We start from the raw sequence: 12,610 nt of genomic DNA, 5'->3' as shown, positions 1-12,610 counted from the left end.
AGGCATGGACTTTCTGAGCAGAATCTTGGTCGCACAGGAAATAGTACTGAGAATCAACAAATGGGATCATATCTAATTAAAAAGCTTCTGCATAGCAAAGGAAACATCCCACAAAGTGAAAAGACAACTTATAGAATTGGCAAAAAGTTTAGCAGTTATTCCTAAGACAGCTGATTTATATCTGGACTATATAAAGAACTAAAAAATGAGACCTTATAATAAAAGACCCAATGGAACAATTGGCAAGTGAACAGATACTTCATATGAGATGTACAAATGACCAATAAATATGTGAAGAAGTGTTCATTATTTCTGGCCATTTGAGAAATGCAAATTAAAACACTGAAATTCTCACTCCAGAAAGAATTGCCATCATTAAGAAATCAAATAATGTTGGCAATGCTTTGATGACAAAGTCCTTTTATATTGTTGGTTAAATGTAAATTAGTACAAACACTATTGAAATACAAAAGAATATTCTTTTTTGGTACTGAGGATCAAACTCAGGACCTTACGTTTGCAAGACTGACATCCATACCACTGAGCTAATTCCCCAGCAAAAAAGGAATATTCTTAAAAAAGTAAAATTAGTAATTCCATTCAGCTATGCTATTCCCCATCTAGATATTTTCTCATTATGTTAAAAGATATAGTTTAGTGATACAAGCATACCAGTGTTTATAACACCACAATTCATAATGGCTAAATCTTGGAAGTGGCCCATATGTCTATCAGCAGATGAACAGATAAGGTATATGTAGCATTTACACACAATGCGGACTGTTCTGCCATAAATGAAAATGAACTTGAATTATTTATAGGAAAATTGATTTCCTCTGAATCCGTAACGTTAGGACAAATAAATTAGAAATGCAAACTTTAATATCACATAATTTCTCTTATATGAGAAATTTTGTCAATTGAGAAACAAAAGATGGATATTAGGAAGTAGGCAGATGGAACTTTCTCAAATAGGAAAGAGATGTAGAGAGAGAGGGGAAGGGAAGGGATAAAAAAATTACGGTGTGTTATATACTGGTACCAATTCCAAACAAGGAATGTAAACACTATGTAATGCAAACATGTACTAATAAATATATGGAAAAAGGAAAAACAAAAATTTATAGTAGAATACTTTAAAATATAGGGGCCTATTTTTTTTTTTGCTCTTTTTTTAATTTTTCTTTTTTGGTACTGGGAATTGAACTCCAGGGACTTGTACTTTCCAGACAGGTACTGAGCCTCTGAGGTACATCCCTGGCCCTCCAATATATGGATATATGTAGCTTATAGAAAGACAGATAGCCATGTTGAAAAAAAGAGGCTGTCCATGATACATCATAGTCAAAATGCCAGAAGTCTAACACAAAGACAATCTGCACAGCTATTGGAGAAAAGCAAAAACTGACTTAGGAAGTTAGAACTCATTAGTTTTATAGCCGACTTTTCAACACAAATTTTAAAGGCCAGGAAAGATTGGAGTGAAGTATTTCAAGTACTAGAAGAAAACACTTACCAACCCAGAATAATATATCCTGCAAAACTCTTTAAAATTTATGGAGAAATAAGGACATTCCATAACAAACAACACTTTAAGAAATTCATGATCCCCAAACCAGCACTCCAAAAAACATTCAAGAATATCATACAGACAAGGAAGACAACACAGGCAAAATGTTCAACGGAATGAATAGGTGAAGCAAGGTGAGTTGTTGAATGAAAAGAGAAAAATTAAAGGAGTCAACAACTGAAAAAGTACACAATGATATGAATAAGTAAGTTACAGTAATAATGTTCAATGTAAATGGTTTCAGCTCACCAATTAAAAGACACTTATTGTCAGGCTGGATCAAAAAAGAAAACCCATAGGTTTCTGTTTTAATGAGACTTGTCTAACCCAATAATAAATTCATAGTATAAAAACCAAAGAAAGGAAAACTATTACATACACAAGGACTCAAAAGCATCAAGCAGAGCTGGCAGTTTTTATTCTCATAGTTTTATTCTCATAGTAAAGTTGAAGCTAAAACTGATCAGAAGATCAAAAACAGTTCTACTACCTATTAGTTAAGGGAACATTTTGACAGGAAGAGACAAATATGTAGCACTAAATATTGGCATACCTAACTTTATAAAATAAAAGTGGATATAAAAGATCAAATAAACACCAATACAAACATAGTGACCTTAATACCCGTGATAAAACATAAACAGATCAAATAAACAAAAAAAAATGAAGAAATATCAGAGATGAACCACATGTTGAGTATTCTACAAAAACAGAATGAACATTTTTTTTCATCAGTACATGGAAATTTCTCCAAAGACCACAATGTAGTTTATAATACCTGCTTGCATAACTATAAAATAATTGAAATCATTTTATGTATAATATTAGATCATAGTATACTGCAACTAGAAATAAAGCACAAAATAAAGCCCAGAAATTTTGCAGACACTTGGACATTAGAAAATATACTCCTGAACACTCAGTGGGCAATAGAAGAAATCAAGGAAGAAATGAAACAATTTCAATAATCAGTACCAATACAAGATACCAAAACCTATGGGACACAATGTAAGCAGTTCTAAGGAGCATATTTATTGCTGTCAGGACTCATCATATAAAAACAGAGCAAGCTCAAAACAGAAAACAAAACAAAACAAAAACCCCTAACCATTCACCTAAAGATACTAAGAAAACAAGAAAAGCCATTTCCCAACATAGTACGAGGAAGAAAATCAGAAATATCTGAGCAGAAATTAATGAATTTAAGATTAGAAAGACAATACAAAGAATCAATTACTTGCATAGCTGTTTTTTTGAAAGGAAAATAGACAAATTTTTGCAAATTTAAGAAGAAACCACCCACATCCATGCATTTACAATTTAAAAGGTAAAAATCACAATGGATATCACTGAAATTTAGAAGCTCATTAGTAACTGCTGTGAAAAATTGTATTCCAACATACTGGAGAATCTTGAAGAAATAGATTTCTAGATGAATATGGAATATAAAAGCCAGAACAAATAGAAGTTCTGAATAATATAGTAATAGGCAATGAAATTGAGGAAGTATTGAAAAACCTAACAACTAAAAGATTCCTAACAACTAATGATAGATTCACCACTCAATTCTACAAAACCTTTGAAGGAAGGATGTAATGTCAATACTCCTTAAACTCCTCAATGAAATTGAAAGGGAAGGAGTATTTTCAAACCCATTCCTGGAAGCTAGCATTACTTTGATTCCAAAACTATATAAGAAACCAAAAGAGAAAACTACAGGCCAGTCCCTTTAATTAAGATAGGTGGAAATATTCTCAATATACTACCTAGCAAAGAGAATGCAGCCAGTGATAAAAAATATACAATGAGCAAGTAGATTTACTCCCAGGGATATAGGATGGTTGAAAATGTGGAAATCAGTACATTTAATGTACCACATAAATTTAAGCAAGACAAAAATCACATGATTATATCAACAATACAAAGAAAGCTTTTGACAGAATCTAACTTCTATTATAAAAACCCTGGAGAAAACAGGTATAGAAGGACCTTATCTCAATCTTATAAATGCCATTCAAGACAAACCAATGGCCAAAATTATCATTCATGGGGAAAGGCTGAAAAATTTCCTTCTATAAATCAGAAACAAGTGAAAAACATCTTTTATCACTGCTTTTGTTGTATATAGCACTTAATATATTAACCAGAGTAACATGTCAGGAGGAAGAAGCAAAAGGCTTCCATATGAAGAAAGAATTTAAGTAAAGTTTATTTTCCGAATACATGATACTCTACTCTAGAAGACCCATAAATTTCATGAAAAAGCTGCTACAATTAATTAAATTGAGCAATGTAACAGGATAATAAATCAACATACAGGACAAAAATCAATAGCATTCCCATAAACCAATAGTGAATCCACCAGAAAGAAATTAGAAAGACCATACTATTCACAGCAGCATCAAGAAAAATTAAATATTTAGAAATTACCAAGGAAGTGAAATACCTCTACAACAAAAAGTATAGTAGTCTGAAGGGCCATGGATTTAGCTAATATGGTGCCACTACCTGCTCCACAGGTGCAAGGTCCTGAGTTTGATCCCTAGTACAAAAAGAAAAAAAAAAGAAAAAATAAATAATATACCGAGAGAAGTCTGAAAAAGGAGATCAGGGGATACAGAAAAGTGAAAAGCAGCTCATGTTTCTGAATAGGCAGAACCAATATTTTAAAAATGACCATATTTCCAAACTGATCTATACATTTGGTCATCCTGATCAAAATACCAGGGGTATTCCTTACAGAATTAGGGAAACAATCATAAATGCTTTATGGAATTAGAGGTGAAGATGAATCACATAAGCAAACCTTGGCAATGAGCAAAGCAGAAGTCTTCAAAACACCAGATTTCAAGCTATGTTACAAAGCTATAGTTATAAAAGCAGTAGGTCACTGGCACAAAACAAGACATGAGGATCAGTGAAACAGAATAGAGGATGCAGAAACAAACCAAGAGACTTAGCCTCTTGATCCTTTAAAAGGGGCCAAAAATATATGCTGGACAAAAGGTAGTCTCTTCAGCAAATAGTGCAGGAAAAGTCATTATACACATACAGAAGTTTGGATCTAGACTCAAATCTCTTGCTGTACTAAATTAAAATCAAAATGGATCAGAGACCTAGATATTAAAACAAACAGGCTGCTGGAAGATAAAATACCTGAAACTTTCTAGACGTAGGCATAGAATGAAATTTTCTTAAGAGAGCTTCGATTGCAGAAGAGATAACATCAAGCATCAGCAAAGGGGATTGTAGCAAAAGAAACAACCAAAAGAGTCAAGAGACAAACTACTGTACACCTAAAAATGTACCCAATAAAGAAAAGTCATAGTTAATAAAGATGACTACAACAAAATGTGAAAAAAAATAATGAGAAACAAATTTTTCCAACTGCACGTCAGGTAAAAGGGGCAATATCTAAAATATATAAAGTACTCAAAGAAATCAGAACTCCCAAATAAAAGCCCCAATAAAAAAATGGGCAAGTGAAATGAATAGATACTTCTCTGGAGGAGTATACAAATGACTAATCAATATATTTTAAACTGTTTAACATTACTGGCCATTAGAGAGATGTAAACTAAAACAATATGGATATTTTTTCTTAGGATGGCTGTCATCAAGAAATCGAATAATATTTGTGAGGATGTAGGAAAAAAGGAACCCTACTGCATTGCTGTGGGAATGTAAACTAGAACAACCATTATGGAAGTCAGTACAAAGATTCCTAAAAACCTAACATTAGAAATTCCATTCATCCCAACTATTCTATTAGATATCTTTCTGACACAGTTAAAGACACATAATATTACAGTGATACCTATATATCCATTTTTATAGAAGGCCAGTTAAGTCTTGGGAGTGGCCTATATTTCAATTAATCAATGAGTAAAGAAAATTATACACAAAGGAGTACTACTCTGCTATAAAGATGGACAACTTTTGAGTCATTTGTAGGAAAATAGATATACCTTTAGGCCATAATATTCAGTGAAATATAATTAGAAATATGTTAAAATAACATGAGGTTTCTCATGTGAAAAACCCAGAGTTATAAATAAAGAAGAAAATAAAAGATACAGAATAGGACACAGAGGGATAGATCTTTTGTAAAAGTAAAGGAGACCAAGAGATGGAGGGAGAGGAATGGGGAGAAGTGGAATTAGAAAAAATGAAGATGTGTCATATAACTGTGCCAAGTCCTTTAATGAATGCCATTATTATGTATTGCAAACATGTACTAATAAAAATAGTGAAAATTAGTAAACAGATGAAGAGTTTAAAAGAATGAACTTAATATTGTGTTCTGAAAGATAATTTATTTAAAAATAAAGGTGAAATAAACATTCATTGAGATTTAAAAAGTGTAAGAAGTCATCACCAGTGGACCTGATCTATAAGAAATATTGAAGGAAAAACTTTCAGCAGAAGGAAAACTGTTCAATATAAATCTGATCAACACAAAGGAATGAAGAGCAAAGGAAATGGTAATGTTATAGGTGAAGACATTTTTATTAATATGTACATATCTTCAAAGGCAAAGCGCTTAAAGCAAAAAAAGGAACATTTTATTGTGGAGATAAACCACATTTAGAAATAAACTTTGACAATAGCTGAATGGGCAAGAGAAATAAAAGGAACATAATTTGTTGTCAGAATCTTACATGTGAAGTGTATAATCTCTTGAAGGTAGAATGTGATAATTTGTAGATTTATGTTCTATAACCTATTAAAGTGACAGAGTTATAGCTAATAAACACAAAAAGGAGATGGAATGAAGCAACTATCGGTAGTTTATCTAAAATATGTATTACAAGAGAAAAAGTTTAGAACAGATGGAACAGTTAACTAATATGGCAATATTAAAGATTTAAGCACAATATATAAATAAACATGCTAAATATGAGTGAATTACTTACCTCAGTAAAAAAGGTTGAATTGTTCATGTTGGCTAAAATAAAAAAAACCCACCCTAGGTTACCTAAAAGTAACTTATTTAAAATTCAAAAACATTTAAAAGTAAAAGGAGGAGGGTCCGGGGGTTTGGCTCAGTGGTTCCACTGCCTGCTTGTATGTGCAAGGTCCTAAGTTACATGCTAAATATGAGTGAATTACTTACCTCAGTAAAAAAGGTTGAATTGTTCATGTTGGCTAAAATAAAAAAAACCCACCCTAGGTTACCTAAAAGTAACTTATTTAAAATTCAAAAACATTTAAAAGTAAAAGGAGGAGGGTCCGGGGGTTTGGCTCAGTGGTTCCACTGCCTGCTTGTATGTGCAAGGTCCTAAGTTTGATCCCCGGTATCGCCAAAAAAAAAAAAAACCCACCCTAGGTTACCTAAAAGTAACTTATTTAAAATTCAAAAACATTTAAAAGTAAAAGGAGGAGGGTCCGGGGGTTTGGCTCAGTGGTTCCACTGCCTGCTTGTATGTGCAAGCTCCTAATTGATCCCCGTTGCTTGTATGTGCAAGGTCCTAAGTTTGATCCCCGGTATCGCAAAAAAAAGTAAAAAAAAAAAAAAAAAAAAAAAAAAAAAAAAAAAGAAAAGTAAAGAGGAAAACAGATATATTGTTCTATACACTAATGAAGAGAAACCTGAACTCACTCCACTAATATCAGACCAGTAAATTTTAAAGCAAAAACATATTACTTGGGATCTAGATGGTTATTACATAAAAACAAGTTGGTCAATTTATCAAGAAGCATTATATTTTTAGATACTTTCAATGAAGTACTGAGCTTTGTAGTGCCTTTTTATAAATTTACAGGAAGATTATAGGTTACCAATTTGATTTGTGTAGCTGGTATCATACCAGTTTTTCTTTCAGTGCTTCATTTCATCCTGTTTTAGTTTTCTATTGAAGCATAACAGGTTAGCATAAGATTAGAGGTTTAAATGGTACTCATTAAGAACTCATATCTGACCTACATAATTAATTCAGTATTCCCATTACACATATGTTAATTCCACACTTTTCCAAAGCTCTTTTTTTTTAAATGTGACAATGTAAATTTATATTTTTTCTTTTCTTTTTATTGAGTTTATTGGTACATTCTAGGTATACAATACAGTTACTGGGATCATGTACCTTTACATGACAGGTCTTGGTTCTCATTTTTTCCCCCTTGTCCCTGCCCTCCCTTCATGCCCTCCTCCCCTCCCCATTTACAAATACTTTATTTCTATTTTTTCATTTTCTCCTATTTTTTTCTTTTCCCTTATTCCCTTTCCCCTACCCTTCCCACTTTCCCTACACCTTTAGACCTTTTCTTCCTATTTCACATTATCAATTATCCCATTAGGATCTTGTGTACTATTATAGTTTTTCACACCAGAGAAAGAAGAATAACATAAGACTGATAGGAATCTGTGAAGTAGCAGGAGAAAATGCAAATGACTTAAAAAAGCTGTCCAAGGCTCTTTTTACTTCTTTGCAATCTGTTTTTTTTCTGTACTTTGGACTATATAATTTCCATTTATAGATCTTTTAGCTTGGTAATTTTTCCTCTACCAGTTCAATTCTATTGCTGAATCTGTCTCTTTTATTATTTTTTTTATTTTTGGTATTGTACTCTTTTACTATTTTTGTATTTTAACTTTCTTTTATTTTTAAATGATTTTTATATGTCTGTTTATATGCTTTATTTGGTGAGATGTCATTATACCTTCCTTCTTTAAATTTGCTTAAAGTATTTTCTATCTTTGAGTATTTTTATTATCTTCTATTTATTCCTTTACTTAAGTGATTGGGTGTTATTTCTTATTTTTATTCTTTCATTTTTCCTGACTCTTCCTTGTGGTTTGTTGTAATTTTTCATTGTGAGATTTAATTAATTCAATGTTTTTTCTTCCATGTCAGGTTGCCAAACCAATTCCTGGAAGCCAAATCTGGTCTACTGTCTAATTGTTTAAAGAAAGTTCTATTTAATATAGCTGTGCTCACTTGCATATTGTATTCAAGTGGCAGAAAGGAGTAGCTATGACAAAGACTATATGGATTGCAGAGCCTAAATATTTAGCATCTAGTTCTTTTCAGTAAAAGCAAATCCCTAGTCTCTGTTTTGCATTACATTTATGTGACTTCAGTTGTGCCAGTATCTCAAGGGGCAATGTGCATCTGTTTTTGTAAGTCTGTAATAATTTTCTTCCAGCAGGGAAGGGTTTATATTAATGTTTGATATTTGGAGTTTCTCTACTATGTGGACAATGTGAATTTCAGTCCAACACATAATACCTGGCAGAGGCTTTAAGTTCTTACATGTACCTTCTTCTCATACACATATACCAATGCATTTTGGTTGTTTTCTCCTTGTGTTTATGACCTGTTTTAGTGCCTTTTTCACAGATAATTATTGCAGTTGATGGATTCACTTTATGAACATGGTTTAATTTACCACCTTTTCTTAAGAATGCCAGCAATTTTATCTTGTACCCTTGTTAGATTGTGAAATCTATGCTTGCGAGTGCGTTTATCCCATAAATAGTAAAATTTTGCTGCTTACTGAAATCTTTATCATTCTTGTTTTGAATCTCTGCTTCATGTTAGTACCTGATAATTCTCTTTTCCTTTAAGATAGGGTATATATTGAAAATATTTTGGGTAAAGTTTTTCATTGAAATTCTATGTATGTGTTTTTGAAATTTATTGAGATTGTAAAAATATAATTATTTTTATTTTTAATTTTTTTCATTGTTTATTGATACATTTTAGGTCTACAATATGATGACATTCATCATTGGAAATTTACATCATATATTTTTTCTCATTTCCCCTGCCCTCCCTTCTACCCCTCCACCCCTCCCTAAACAATGAAAAACTAGAGACATTTATCGCTAATTGATGCACATTGAGGCGATACTCTTAAGCGAAATAAATATGTAAATACTGAAGTTTCTCTGGTGTTGAGAAACTGAAAGTATAAATACGGATCAAAATGTATAATAGATAATGTAAAATAGAAAGAAAAGATCCAAAGGGGAAGGGGAAGTAGGAAGGGTAGGGGGAAGGAAAGAAGGGAAAGGAATAAATACAAGATAAGGATAAAACAGAAACAAAATCTTTATAAAGAAGATACTTTTAAATGTTGCACATCTACTTTAGAATGGACATATTTCAAAAGTTATGTTCCTTTTTTGCATACCAGATGCTAGATTTGTCATTTTAATTTTAAGGTATGTCATTGGACCAGGGATTTGGCTCAGTGGCGCCTCACCTGCCTTGAAAGCACAAGGTCCTGAGTTTAATCCCTGGTACCCCCCCAAAAAATGCCACTATATTTCGTTTTTTTCCGTTTGTGTATCCATAAATGAGAAGCCATCTGGGGGTGGTTTTAAAATTTAAACTACATAGAATAAATAGCTTTTCTTTTTTAAAAATATTCTTTAGTTAGATTACAGTAGCAGTGTGTCCTGGAAAATTATTAGATGTAAACTTACAGATGATTGGTAAACAATCTTATAGCAAAGAAGAATAAAATAATCATAGCCTATCTTGTCCTTGTTTATGTTTGATATTGCTATTATGTATGAATACAGCTTTTTATAACATTCTTTCTCCTTTGCCATTGATACTATACTAGTTATAGACTATGACGATGATCAGTCCTTTTCTTTTCCTGCAGTTAGATCTAAATTATACCAACTTTCTGCTTGATATATCCACTGTATTGGTTGCCCTTGGATCACACTTTCCACTAGCTGTATTGATATATAACTAAATGATGTGCTTCTTAGCTATCCTGTGGCTATCCTTGTCTTTGTAAATCTCCCTTATTCAGGAAGGGAAGTTTGAGTATAATAATACCATGTGTCTTCTTTTTTTGTTGTTGTTGTTTTTTTTTTTGTTGTTTTTTTGTGTTTTTTTTGTACCGGGGATAGAACTTGGGTCCTTGCACTTGCATGGCAGGCAGCGGAACCACTGAGCCAAATCCCTGGCCCTACCACGTGTCTTCTTTTAATTTTAAGGGATAATATAGATTGCTACTGTCTAGTTTTTTTGTGAGCTATACCGTGCCTATATTTTTGTTGTTGCTGGCAAATTTCCTTATTTCAGTGTTAATCTATAAGAAGGATTTTAGTTGTGAGAGCTGAATTCAGCCCTCTTATTCAAAATTTAATGCATCCTCCCTCCAATGAATCCTTCATGTGGCCAGAAATTTCATGAAGTACTGTACATGGAGAAACCCACTTCTTAGTTTATATCTTCAATAATGTTTTGTATGTACTGGGCACTCAATAAAACTTTTTTTTTTCAGCTGAGTGAATTAATTAGTGATACCACATAATAAATTTTCTGTGAAACAGTATCTTAACTTATTAAGCATAATACTTAAAGATTAAAAATTTAATAACAGTGTTATTTCTTATAAAGATAATATGAATCTGCTGTTGGAATTTGATCTTAGTAGACTAAGATACTATCATTAACTTTTTGAAAGGTGTATTTCTATTTCAAAACAAAATTGTCATTATTTAAAATATGCTTTGTATCCTTGTTTTAGCTTATTCTGAACCTTTCCCTTGTAATTAAATTTTCTATTTGTAACTACATTAAAATTTTTTTCATTTCATAAAGAATGATGGTTATCTAACACATTTCAATGGTGATCTCATCATTTCTGTAGTCTTTAGATAGAATTATATTTCTGAATACCTCTGTAAAGTACAGTTATTTGGTTTTAATCTTTTTGCATGTGTTTCTTTATTCCTTGAAGTTAATTCATGTTGACAGCCCTATGATAGTCTCTTGCCAAATTCATCTCATTTTCAAATCTACTGCATACAAATGGCATTTGTATATGGCTTTTAATGTCTTATTTTCTGGCTCAGAATTCCCACTTACATATTTGTTTCTTTCACTGATTAGCTGTGGACGTTGGGCAATTACTTAACCTAGGCTTCGTCATCTTAGAAATGATACTTAAAATAGTAGTTTTCCCACAGCATTGTTCTTGGTATCAAATAATTTATATGTAATACTTGCTACTCCATCTGGGCCTGTATTTGCAATCTGTAAAAATTGATGCAAAATGTACTCTGACCCATGAGAATAGATATCAATTGCAAACTGACATTGGCTAAATATTGGCTTTCCCATATTGCATAGCGAGAGAAAGCTCAGTGAGATGCTAGCTTCTATTTTAATTCTAATAATAATGATGATGCTTATAAGGGTGATAAGGAGGATGTTGTCTATCTAGGCAAGCAGTCACTGAACTAGTCAGTGCTTCACATAGGCATTGAAAGCATGTGTCTTCATATATGAACTTTATAGCTGGTCTGAAATTTCTGATACTTCTGTAATGTTAATATCAAAATATATTAAAAGTCTGATTTTTAAGATATAAAAAATAACTTATATAAGTGGGCCCTGAAGTTACAACTGACTTAACATACATGCAACTTGGGTTATGACCGGAATTTTAATTTTAACTTGGGTTATGACCGGAATTTTAGTTTTAACTTACAACCAAAGTATTGAGTTATGAACTGAATGCTGGGTGCTTGTGCTTCCAGATGGTCTCAGATACAACTTTAACCTGTAAAGAAGAAGGAAACATTGCAACAATCTTTCCTACGGGGTTAATTGAGAAAAATCCTAGGCCAATATCTCTAAGGACACTGAGATCTGCCTGTGTACAAGAGAGTGACTTTGAAGGCTGTGTAAAGGAGCCTTAGCCATCGATTAGCTAACTTAAATTACAACCAGCCCTCCCAAATGAATTGAGTTCTCAAGTTAAGGCTTCACAGTACTTTAAATCTGATTCTTTTTACTTCAAATTAAAATAGAATTTCAGTTAAACTTCAAAATTTTCTTGTCTAAAGAAGATACTGAATACATTTATACAAATTAAAAGTTCTATTTTTATTCATTCTATTATTTATGTATTTATTTATTTAAAGCAATAATGGGGATTGAACCTGGGACCTTCACACTGAGCTACATCTCCCGCTCTGTTTTATTTTATACGTTGAGATAAGGGTCTTGCTAAGTTTTAAAGCTGTCCAGGTAGAGACTGAACTTGCAGTGTTCCTTTCTCTCA

General features: G+C 32.2%; 1 protein-coding gene across 1 annotated transcript in view; it reads left to right on the top strand.

The window, feature by feature from the left end:
- The window catches only part of Atrnl1 (attractin like 1), a 656,020-nt gene that overhangs the window by 177,170 nt on the left and 466,240 nt on the right, over window positions 1–12,610 (top strand). The window lies entirely within an intron of this gene.

The sequence above is a fragment of the Fukomys damarensis genome, unplaced genomic scaffold (assembly GCF_012274545.1).
Source record: "Fukomys damarensis isolate Sample0158 unplaced genomic scaffold, DMR_v1.0_HiC HiC_scaffold_8, whole genome shotgun sequence".
Taxonomy (NCBI): domain Eukaryota; kingdom Metazoa; phylum Chordata; class Mammalia; order Rodentia; family Bathyergidae; genus Fukomys; species Fukomys damarensis.
The sequence above is the reverse complement of the archived record's forward strand: the minus strand, read 5'-3'. Positions and strand labels throughout refer to the sequence as shown.